This window comes from Pelophylax lessonae (assembly GCF_965119305.1).
Source record: "Pelophylax lessonae genome assembly, chromosome: 12".
NCBI classification, from domain to species: Eukaryota; Metazoa; Chordata; class Amphibia; order Anura; family Ranidae; genus Pelophylax; species Pelophylax lessonae.
The window spans coordinates 204,927,670-204,940,804 of record NC_138779.1 but is presented as its reverse complement, the minus strand read 5'-3'; positions in this window follow the sequence as shown (position 1 = coordinate 204,940,804).

Genomic DNA, 13,135 nt, shown 5'->3' with positions numbered 1-13,135 from the left:
GGAGCGACCTGCATTGACTTCAATGATATGAAGTCCGTGCCGGCTGCTCCGAGGTCGCGGTGCGAGCTGCGCACCGCGACCTGTGAGGTCGCCCCGGCAAGTAGCGTCGCCCCAGTGTGAACGGGGTCTGAAAACTGTGCAAAAAAAAAATAAAAAATACATATACAATCCATTGCGGATCACTTTTCACAGGTCGGTGAAAACCAACGGAAGTGTAAATGAGCCCCAGAAAGGTAAATAAAACAAAAAAAAAAAAAAAACCACCACACAACTGTGCAACTTGCTGGTCATTTTTTCAAGCCGCATTGCAAAAATTATACATGTTATGGTGCAAAAAGGACACATTTTAAAACTACAAGCTTATTGTGACATCCATCAAACATCACAACACCAGTGTAAAAACTGCGCAAAAGCGCAAAAAGAAAAAAAAATACATATACAATCCATTGTGGATCACTTTTCACAGGTTGGAAAAACCCAGAAAGGTAAAAAAAAAAAAAAAAAAAAAAAAAAAAAAAAAAAAAAAAACTGAAAATCAAAAATAAAAAATTAAATAAAAAAAAAAAAATAAAAACAAAAAAAATAAAAAAACACACCACACAACTGTGTTCAACTTGCTGTTCATTTCAAGCCTTAAGCATGGCGACAATTATACATGTTATGGTGCAAAAAAGCACACATTTTAAAACTACAAGCTTATTTTGACATCCATCAAACATCAAAACACCAGTGTAACTACTGCGCAAAAAAATAAATAAATAAATAATAATCGTAATAATAATATCATCAGAATAGGAGAAAACCAGACTCCGCCATTCAAATATCTCCCAAAATTGTAACAAACATTTCTTAGTGATCAGCTAATGCAAGCGATCAAGGCGCCTTTAAAGACTGTTGAGTTGCACTAACACGCTAATGTTATATATATATATATATATATATATATATATATATATATATATATATATATATATATATATATATAGGCAGTCCTTAAATGTTATATTTAAGTACCTATAATAAATAATACATAAATAATAACTATTTTAAATGGCACCCAATGCATCAAGGTGGTGTAACAATGCAGAGATGTTCCACAGATGCATTGGGCTGCAATGTCTAGGAGTTTTGGGGTACCATTTAAAATGAATTGCACCGTGTTTCATTGTTACCATACACTGCAGTAACATTTGCATTTTTACTATGCATTGCAATACAATAGTGTGAATGACCCCCCAAAATTGATCCTCCAGCAGTTACAATGGTGTTACTCACATTTGCATGCGGTGTACCACCCTTGTCTCTTATGAATGGAGCTCCAGCAGGGAGAAGCTGTGTGTAGCTGGAGATCAGGAATGGACTGAAATAAAGATGATCTCTGGTTTCATATCACAGATCTAGGATCACCTGCTGGAAGAGGCCCAGGTATAACGCTCACACCTGTGTACGCGGCTCACACTTAGCAGCAGCCTGTGCCAATTTAACTCCAGAGCTGCCAACACTGTAAAGGCAACTTTTTTGTTTTTGCACCCCTTTGTGTCCCTTAACAGTGTAACCCTTTCCTGACCAGAGGTAAAGAAGAAAGTTTTAATAGAGCCCAAATGCACTTCCAGTTTAAATCAGCCAGAAGCATTGAAAATATGTTCAAAATCTTACAATAGGTTTTCTTCAGGAAATACAGTCAGCATGGGCGTCCAGAAAGGGGAGGGGGGCAAGGGGAGGTAAGTGCCCCCCCGGAATCTCAACCTCCCCTTTAACCACTTCTGAACCGGAAGGATTTGCCCCCCTAATGACCAGGCACTGCGTTATTTTAACTGACAATTGCCCGGTCGTGCGACGCTGTACCTGAATAAAATTGATGTCCTTTTTTTCCCACAAATAGATCTTTCTTTTGGTGGTATTTGATCACCTGTGTGATTTTTATTTTTTGCGCTATAAACAAAAAAATTCTGAAAAAAAACTATATTTTATTTTTCACTGCTATATAACATTCCCAAAAAAAAAAATTTAAATCAAATTTTTTCATCCTTTTAGGCCAATTTGTATTCTGCTCCAAATTTTGGGGGAAAAAATCCCAATAAGCGTATTTTGATTGGTTTGCCCAAAAGTTATCGCGCCTGCAAACTAGGGGAAAGATTTATATCATTTTATTTTTTTTTTTACTAGTAATGGCAGCGATCTGCGATTTTTAGCGGGACTGTGACATTGCGGCGGACAGATCGGACCCCCGACAGACCTTTTTGACGCTTCTGGGGTATCAGTGACATTACTACAGTAATTAGTACTCAAAATATGAACTGTTACTGTAATAATGTCACTGGCAGGGAAGGGGTTAACTTAGGGGTGATCAAAGGGTTAAGTGTGAGCCTAGGGGGTGTTTTCTAACTGTGGGGGGGGGTGGACTTGTGAAATGACCATAGAGACCTGTGATCCTATATAGAAGGACACACAGGCACTCTGTGATAATTTCAGAGAGAACAATGGCCTGCTGGGTTTACAACAGCCGACCGTCCTTCTCTCTCAGCGAGGAGCGATCGCAGGTGCCCGGCGGCAATCGCGGGCACTGGCCCCGTGCATCGGCCCGTCTGGCAGCGCGTGCTCTCCCCCCAGGAGCGCTCCTGCGAATTTACGTACCCATACGTCTGTTCACGCAGCCGAGCCAGCCTGCCCCAATATATCTGTATACTGCGGACAGGCGGCCTTTGTAGGTAAAAGCAGGGACGAGAAATTGAGAGATCATTAGTAAAAATCAGCGCTCAGTACACACATTACACATGTTTAACCCCTTGATCTCCATAGATGTTAACCCCCTTCCCAGTGTCATTAGTACAGTGACAGTGCATATTTTTAGCACTGATTACTGTAATAATGGCAATGGTGATGTCAGTGGCAGTGAGTCAGTTTCCCCCAGCATCAGTTAGTGTCAGATTGTCCACCACATTATCACAGTGCCATTATAACTCAAAGATCGCCGCCATTAGCAGTATAAAAAAATAAAAATTCCAGTATATATATACCTTAGTTTGTAGACGCTATAACTTTCACACAAGCAAATAATATACATTAGTTGGGATTTTTTTTATCATATTATTTTTTAAAATGTTTATATTGAATATTATTATTTCTAGCAGTAGATAAAAAATATACACATATATATATATATATATATATATATTTTTTTTTTTAAGATTTGATCTTTTTTTGTTTATATCTCAAAAAATAAAAAACCCAGTGGTGATCAAATACCTTAAAAAGAAAACTTTATTTGTGTGAAAGAAAAAAATGATAATGATGATGAAATGTCATTACTACAGTGACAGTGCATATTCTTAGCACCGATTACTGTAATAATGGCAATGGTGATGTCAGTTGCAGTTAATCAGTTACCCACCACTCGCTCGACCGATGTTGTTTCGCGCAGTCGAGTCAACCTGCCGCAGTAAAAGTGCGGCGGTCGGTCAGCAAGTGGTTAACAAGTGAGTGACTGCTGGGTGTAGGATGCCCTAAAGCCCCGTACACACGTACCGATCGTTGGCCGAACGATCGGCCGTCAAATGTCCACGGCTGTCGTGTCTGTTGAAAACTGCAAAAAACTGCACACGAATTTTGTCGGCCAACAACAGCCGACTGCAGAAGTGATGTCATGTGATGGTTTACTTTCCTTGTCTTTTTTTTTTTTCTGAGCATGCCCAGTCTTGCAAATCTGTTGTCTGTCGGCCGAATTCTGTACTGAACAATCGGCCATTCTGGTGTCGGCATACAAAAATTTTAATGCCTCCACGACAGATTCTGTTCGGCCGAAAGTGCGCTGTCGGCTGTCGGAAGCATCATACTAACAAGCTGAAAATTAGCCGATCGGTCGTTGGCCGAATCTTTTCGGCCGACAATCTGCACGTGTGTACGGGCCTTTAGCTTGCACATCATGAATGGGGGAGGGGGGGCGCAGTTTGAAAACTTTGCCCTGTGCGCTCGATGACCTTTTCCCGGCATTGCCTTTGTGCATTGGGGTGCTAACTAAAATAAAATAAAATAATATATACAAAATAAAAAAATTTAAATAAAAATAAATAATAAAATAATATATATAAATTTAAAAGAAAAATAAAAAAAATAAAATAATATATATAAATTAAAAAAATAAATAAAAATAAATAGTAAAATAAAATAAATGTCACGGCCGCACAGTAATGCATGTAACGTGCGTCATATGCACAAGCGTGTGTCTTCATGTAGCCGCAAAGAAATAGCGTAAACGGGCCAACCACGCTTCCGCCTGGTTTATCAGGAAACGTCCCAAACCAATAATGAGAATTCATCGTCTTATCGTACAATCACAGAGACCCTGCTTTGATTTTTTCTGATTGTTTTTTTACTCTTCATCGCCTCTACGTAACACGGAGGAGAGAGCGGCATGAATGATTCAGAGGCTCTCCACCATAAAAGAGCGTCAACAAATGTCGTTCCCAGTGAGATGTGTTATCCGTGCGCCACCACCTTTATCTTCCACCCCTTTATCTTTCCCTTTGTTGCCATTTCCACCGACAGCACAAAGGATGGAAATCTGCGGTCACTTCATATCCCCCCCTTCCCCCTCAGCCTCCTCTCAATAATCAGATAGAAAGACAAAGGTGATTATTGCCTCCCGTCATGAAAGCGTGTACCGCCGCTCATACATATAGACAGCCGGCGAGAGCCGCGGGGGGTCTGCAGAAGGATGGCGGGCGACCTAAGAAAGCAAGATATTGTTTTCCAAATGAATTGGAGACGCAGAGTGTAATCAATGAACACCTCGGCTTTGTTTCTTTGTAGCGAGAGATGAAATCCGGCCAAAATGTTTTTTTTTTGGTTTTGGATAGAGCAGAGAACGCTCGGTTCAAGTGATACGCAAATCAATCGCCCCCCCAAATCCAAACTGGCCGCATATTGGGCTTCATTTGGCTCATTAATGATTTTATGCTCCCTTAGACACCGCAATGCGCGCTAATGTTTGTCCCTTTCATTTTAAATGAGGTGCAAAAAATATGCGCTGTGCTTGCGGTGTCATTCATTGCTAATGGCTCCCCAAACACAGCCAGCAGACGCGCGTTTTCGCATGTGGCAAAATGAGTAATAAAAGCGCCAACACAAATAGTAAGGACAGTGCACGCCTAAAAAAGTTGCAGGAGCGTCTTTGATGCATTTATCACACGTAGGGCGGCACGATCAAGTCAATGGACTGTCCTATGTGCGTCGTGCGAAAAATCGCAAAAAAAAAATACTTTGATGTGCATGCAGCTTTATTGCACAGTGTATGCTTTCTGGTGCACTACCTACCGTACCGTGCATTGGAGCGCCATTCTAAATGTATGACATCGCAATGCGTGACGCAGAATGTGCCGCTAAGCAGAAGAGTTTTCCACGTGTTACTGAAACGCATGATTATAAAGAAGTCCTTAAAGCGGACCTCCACTGGCTTTTGTGTTTTATTAAAAGTCAGCAGCTACAAAAATTGTCGCGCTGCGCGTTGTGAATGGCCAGGCAATCTTCTGGGACCTCTGACGTGTCCCAGAAGATTGCAGGGAGGGAGGAGGAGAGGAGAACTTTCGCCCGAGCCATCTAGGCGGCCCATGTGGGAGCAGGTACCTGTCAAAACTAGGTACCCCCCCCCCCCCAAAAAAAAATGACATGCCCAATGTGACATGTCAGGTGTCAGGACCACTTAAAGTGGAAGTTCCACTTTTGAGTGGAACTCCACTTTAACAACTTGCCGACCGCCTGCAGCATGCATACTCTGGCAGGCTGGCTCAGCTCCGCGAATCGCGGTACCTGTACAGCGGTTCGCGGGGTTGCTCCTGGGGGCACGCACCTGCCCCCACTAGGCAGCGGAGATGCCAATCTACGGGCACCTGCTATCGCTCCCCGCTGAGAGAGAAGGAAGGTCAGCTGTTGTAAACACAGCTGGCCGTTGTTCTCTCTGGAATAATCACAGAGCGCCTGTGATCCTTCTACATAGGATCACAGGTCTCTATGATCATTTCACACGTCCCTCCCCCACACAGTTAGAAAACACGCCCCCAGGCTCACAATTAACCCTTTGATCGCCCTTGGGTTAACCCCTTCCCTGCCAGTGTCATTAGTACAGTAACAGTGCATATTTTTAGCACTGATCACTGTAGTAATCTCACTGGTCTCCTCAAAAGTGTCAAAAATGTCAGTTAGGGGTCCGATCTGTCTGCCGCAATGTCCCGCACAAAATCACAGATCTCTGCTATTACTAGTAAAAAAAATAAAATTACATAAATCTTTCCCCTAGTTTGTAGACGCAATAACTTTTGCGTAAACCAATCAAAATACTCTTATTGCAAAATTTGTTTACCAATTTAGCAGAAAACAAATTGGCCTAAAAGGATGAAAAAATTGATTTTTAAATTTTTTTTATTGGGAATGTTATATAGCAGAAAGTGAAACATAATGTTTTTCTTTTTCCCGAATTGTCGCTCTTTTTTTGCTTAGAGCGCAAAAAAAAAAAATCGCACAGGTGATCAAATATCACCAAAAGAAAGCTCTATTTATGAAGAATAAAGGACGTAAATTTTGTTTGGGTACAGCGTCGCATGACCGCGCAATTGTCCATTAAAATAATGCAGTGCCGAATCGCAAAAAATGGCCTGGTCATTAAGGGGGAAAATCCTTCCGGTCTTAAAGTGGTTAAGGCTTCATTCACACTTGTACAACTCCAAAGTTGCGCCAACTTTTGAGTGCAAATTTGATGTAACTTTGACGCAAATTTAGATGGGTGCAACTTGGATACGACTTTGGCTCTGACCAGTGATAATGGACAACTGTTGCACACAAGTCGCATCATATAACATTAAGGTACGACTTTCATGCAACTTCTGAGTGTTAGCATTGAAGTCTATGGCCCTCAAGTTGCATGAAAGTCGGACCAAAGTAGTACATGAACTTCTTTGAAATTGCTGCAACTTTAAGTTGTGCATATACTGTATGAATGGGTATCATTAGAAAACATGAGGAAATGACTTGTCATGCATCTTTGATGTCCAACGTTGCCTGAAAAGTCCCATAAGTGTGGTTCAGTTTTTAATTAAATAACAAACGTTAAACTTACCTGCTCTATGTAATGTTTTTGCACAGAGCAGCTCCGATCCTCTCTTCTTGGGTCCCCTGCTGGTGCTCCTGGCTCCTTCCTCTTGACTTGTGCCTCCCAATAGCAAGCCGCTATCTATGGGGGCTCTAGCGCATACTCACTCCTGAGCCCCACTCTATGCATCCACAAGACACTTAAAACTGTAGCTCGGCCCCGCCCCCTGTTCTCTCCTCATTGCCTTATTTGCTGGGATTGACAGCAGTGGGGACACCAATGGCTCCCCCAAAGAGGAGAGGGGGTCCTGGGGCAGCTGAGGCTCTTGTGCACATTGCTGGATCGAGAGGGGGCTCAGGTGAGTATGGGGGGGGGGGGGTCAGCACACAGAAGGTTTTTTTACTTTCATGCATTCTATAAAAACCTACAGTCAATTTAAAGGATGAGTTCACCTTTTCACGAATAATGGACTAACTCTAAATATCCTGGCCAGCCCTCTGGACTCCACAGCACATAGCAGCCATTCTACATACCAAACAGTTCAATACACAGCCCCAGAGTGGGCATTCATCATAACGCTTGCAATAGCATTAGTCAGCACCACCTAGTGCCTCAGATGCGCTTCCAATTGGTCAGCATGATCACAGTTGCTGCAATCAGGAAAATTCTGCAATATGGCCTCTAGATGGCACTAAGTATCATAGGAGTCAAGATTGCTCATCTGCTCCATCTAGTAGCCATAATGAATTTTTTTTTTCAGATTCACACATTTGACCTAGTGAGAAAATAGCCTAACAACATTTGATTTTTCACCCATAATGAATGTACATGCATCTTCACAGGATGAATAGATTTGCAATTTTTTTATAAACTCCTAAGTAAGTAATTGCCAGAAAAGCAGTGAGGGTGATGTACAAGTAGAGGCCGCTCACCTCCCTGAAAGTCAGAAGTTCTAGCAAGATATCAGCGGTCACAGGATCACCAAAATAAATGAATAAAAAGTTATATGGATGCAACTTTAATTGTAAAAAAAAACAAGGATCGCTAAATAGGGATAATCATACAGGACTGGTTTATATGTGTGTTAGTGTAGACTTGCCTCTCTATAGCACTCCTGCCTTGCAGCACAGAGGTCCTTTCCTTGGTTCAAATCCCAACCAGGACACTAAATGCATGGAGTTTGCATGTACCTCAGTCCTGGTGTGGGTTTCCTCTGGTTATTGCCGTTCCCTCCCACACTCCAAAGACATGCTGGTGGGCTAACTGGCCTATGTCTACATCCTAGTCATAGTAAGTGCTTGTACACTACATTGCCAAAAGTATTGGGACGACGGCCTTTACACGCACATGAACTTTAATGGCATCCCAGTCTTAGTCCGAAGGGATCAATATGGAGTTGGCCCACACATTGCAGCTATAACAGCTTCAACTCTTCTGGGAAGGCTGTCCACAAGGTTTAGGAGTGTGTCTATGGGAATGTTTGACCGTTCTTCCAGGAGCACATTTGTGAGGTCAGGCACTGTGGACGAAAAGGCCTGGCTCGCAGTCTCCACTCTAAATCATCTCAAAGGTGTTCTATTAGGGATCGACTGATTATCGGCAAAGCCGATATATCGAGGGCCTATATGCACTTTACCCGATATATCGGAATCGGTCCCTGAGGTTACCAATATTGCTGATATTTCGGGAAAGTGCTTGTACCGGAGTGATGCCTGCAGCTAGAGGCATCACCCCGGTACCGGCATCCATAGCTGATGGTCGGCCGTCTTGTAATGACAACCGATGCGGCTGAGAAGCCGCACGGCTGTCGTTACAAGGAGCAGGAGGGGACGTCTTCCCCTCCCGCCGCCTTCCGCGGCTCGCTCGGGCCTCCCGTCTCACCGGGAGACCCGGGCAACCAGCCTGCACGGCCGCCGAAGACCCGATCAAAGCCACATTTGGCTCTGATTGGGTCTCCATGGAAAACCCAGAAGTGATGTCATGACATCACTTCCGGGTACTGTCTGGCGACAGATTAAAAAAAATGACAGCATTCGAAACAGCCAAACTTGGCGTTTTGAATGCATTTACTGTAAGTGCAAAGGAGGGGTTTGGGGTCTTTTAAACCCCCAGATCCCTCCACAACTGTACCTGTCAAGTGCTAAAAATAAAAAAGAAAAATGTTTTTTTACATGTACAAAATTATCGACCGATACCGAAATGCATTGGCCAAAATATCGGTATCGGCAACGAAAAACCGATATCGGTCTATCACTATGTTCTATCAGGTTGAAGTCAGGACTCTGTGCAGACCAGTCAAGTTCCTTCACCCCAAACTCGCTCATCCATGTCTTTATGGACCTTGCTTTGTGCACTGGTCCAAATCATTTGGTGGAGGGGGGATTATGGTGTGGGGTTGTTTTTCAGGGGTTGGACTTGGCTTCTTAGTTCCAGTGAAGGGAACTCTTAAGGCCTCAGCATACCAAGACATTTTGGACAATTTTATGCTCCCTGATTTGTGGGAAGAGTTTGGGGATGGCCCCTTCCTGTTCCAACATAACTGCGCACCAGTGTACAAAGCAAGGTCCATAAAGACATGGATGAGCGAGTTTAGGGTGGAGGAACTTGACTGGCCTGCACAGAGTCCTGACCTCAACCCGATAGAACACCTTTGGGATGAATTAGAGCGGAGACTGCGAGCCAGGCCTTCTCTTCAACATCAGTGCCTGACCTCACAAATGGGTTTCTGGAAGAATGGTCAAACATTCCCATAGACACACTCCTAAACCTTGTGGACAGCCTTCCCAGAAGAGTTTAAGCTGTTATAGCTGCAAAGGGTGGGCCAACTCAATATTGAACCCCACGGAGTAAGACTGGGATCCCATTAAAGTTCATGTGCATGTAAAGGCAGGCGTCCCAATACTTTTGGTAATATAATGTATGTGAGATAGGGACTTTAGACTGTAAGCCCCTTGGGGCAGAAACGGATGTAAATGTACAGTATGTAAAACCTGTCGGCGTTATGTAAATGTCTGTAATAAATGACAGCAGAGAGATTTAATGCTGCACTGGTCAGTGGGTCTCCAGCCTGGAACAAGCATGCGGTCAGTGAAGTGTCGGGGACCCCAGATATGCACATTCTTGCTCCGGACAGCGATTAGTTAAGGAAGCATAGGGGCAGTCTTCATAATTCCACCATAAAAAACATCCCTTTTCAGGATTTCTGTAGCCAAGCGTACAGCCAGAGTTTGCGGATGTGGCTTAAAGGCAGCCAAATATGTCGAACAAAATATTCAAATGATTGCATGCAGTTCTTTCTGCACTGTCAGCTGTCACCGAGGCGAGGAGCAGTCGCTGAACTAATTTGGGCTGCCTAACGAGTACTGCGACTGGCGGCTGCCTCCCATAGAAAGCAAGGGGGTTGTCACCACCTAGAGGTCACTGTAAGTATAGTTCTGTAAGACTTTGGGCAGCAAATTCTTATTCTGTGGCTGTGCTAAAGGGGAACTTTAGATTCTGGATATATTATTATTATTATTAATAATAATAATAATAATATTTATTTTCATACAGAATTTATATAGTAAAATGGTATATACAACAGTTTACAATATAAACGGAGATAATACAGTTATAATACAATAATATAAAGTACAAGAGGTTTAGGAGGGCCCGCTTATAGGAGCTTACAATCGAATGCATAGCTCCCAACTGTCCCTGATTTGGAGGAACTGTTGCAGATTTGGAGGAACTGTCCCTGATTTGGAACAAAGTCCCTCTTTCCTCCTCATTTGTCCCTCATTTTGGTCTGATCTATATAGTTGCATCACCTATGAAGAATGTGACCATTGCAGGTATCACTACCTAGGAAGTGTGTGACCAAAGCAGGTATTCCTACCTAGGAAGAGTGTGACCATAGCAGGTATCCCTACCTTGGAAGAGTGTGACCATTGCAGGTATCACTACCTAGGAAGAGTGTGACAATAGCAGGTATCCCTACCTAAGAAGTGTGTGACCATAGCAGGTATCCCTACCTAGGAAGAGTGTGACCATAGCAGGTATCATCACCTAGGAAGAATGTGACCATTGCAGGTATCACCACCTAGGAAGAGTGTGACTATAGCAGGTATCATCACCTAGGAAGAGTGTGACAATAGCAGGTATCATCACCTAGGAAGTGTGTGACCATAGCAGGTATAACCACCTAGGAAGTGTGTGACCAAAGCAGATATCCCTACCTAGGAAGTGTGTGACCATAGCAGGTATCCCTACCTAGGAAGAGTGGGACAATAGCAGGTATCCCTACCTAGGAAGAGTGTGACTATAGCAGGTATCACCACCTAGGAAGTGTGTGACCAAAGCAGGTATCCCTACCTAAGAAGAATGTGACCATTGCAGGTATCACCACCTAGGAAGAGTGTGACAATAGCAGGTATCCCTACCTAGGAAGAGTGTGACCATTTCAGGTATCACTACCTAGGAAGTGTGTGACCAAAGCAGGTATCCCTACCTAGGAAGAGTGTGACCATAGCAGGTATCCCTACCTAGGAAGAGTGTGACCATAGCAGGTATCATCACCTAGGAAGAGAGTGACCATTGCAGGTATCACCACCTAGGAAGTGTGTGACCATAGCAGGTATCACTACCTAGGAAGTGTGTGACCAAAGCAGGTATCCCTACCTAGGAAGAGTGTGACCATAGCAGGTATCCCTACCTAGGAAGAGTGTGACCATAGCAGGTATCATCACCTAGGAAGAATGTGACCATTGCAGGTATCATCACCTAGGAAGAATGTGACCATTGCAGGTATCACCACTTAGGAAGTGTGTGACCAAAGCAGGTATCATCACCTAGGAAGAGTGTGACTATTGCAGGTATCACCACCTAGGAAGTGTGTGACCATAGCAGGTATCCCTACCTAGGAAGAGTGTGACAATAGCAGGTATTATCACCTGGGAAGAATGTGACTATAGCAGGTATCCCTACCTAGGAAGTGTGTGACCATTGCAGGTATCACCACCTAGGAAGTGTGTGACCATAGCAGGTATCCCTACCTAAGTGTGACCATTGCAGTATCCCTACCTAGGAAGAGTGTGACAATAGCAGGTATCAACACCTAGGAAGAATGTGACCATTGCAGGTATCACCACCTAGGAAGAGTGTGACTATAGCAGGTATCCCCACCTAGGAAGAGTGTGACCATAGCAGGTATCCCTACCTAGGAAGAGTGTGACCATAGCAGGTATCCCTACCTAGGAAGAGTGTGACCATAGCAGGTATCATCACCTAGGAAGAATGTGACCATTGCAGGTATCACCACCTAGGAAGAGTGTGATTTTAGCAGGTATCCCTACCTAGGAAGTGTGTGACCATTGCAGGTATCACTACCTAGGAAGTGTGTGACCAAAGCAGGTATCACTACCTAGGAAGAGTGTGACAATAGCAGGTATCACTACCTAGGAAGAGTGTGACCATTGCAGGTATCACTACATAGGAAGAGTGTGACCATTGCAGGTATCACTACCTAGGAAGAATGTGACCATAGCAGGTATCCCTACCTAGGAAGAGTGTGACCATAGCAGGTATCCCTACCTAGGAAGAGTGTGACCATTGCAGGTATCACCACCTAGGAAGAGTGTGACCATAGCAGGTATCACCACCTAGGAAGAATGTGACCATTGCAGGTATCACCACCTAGGAAGAGTGTGACAATAGCAGGTATCACCACCTAGGAAGAGTGTGACTATAGCAGGTATCATCACCTAGGAAGAATGTGACCATTGCAGGTATCACCACCTAGGAAGAGTGTGACCATAGCAGGTATCCCTACCTAGGAAGAGTGTGACCATTGCAGGTATCACCACCTAGGAAGTGTGTGACCATTGCAGGTATCTCTACCTAGGAAGAGTGTGACCATAGCAGGTATCACCACCTAGGAAGTGTGTGACCATAGCAGGTATCACCACCTAGGAAGAGTGTGACCATAGAAGGTATCACCACCTAGGAAGAGTGTGACCATAGCAGGTATCCCTACCTAGGAAGAGTGTGACCATAGCAGGTATCCCTACCTAGGAA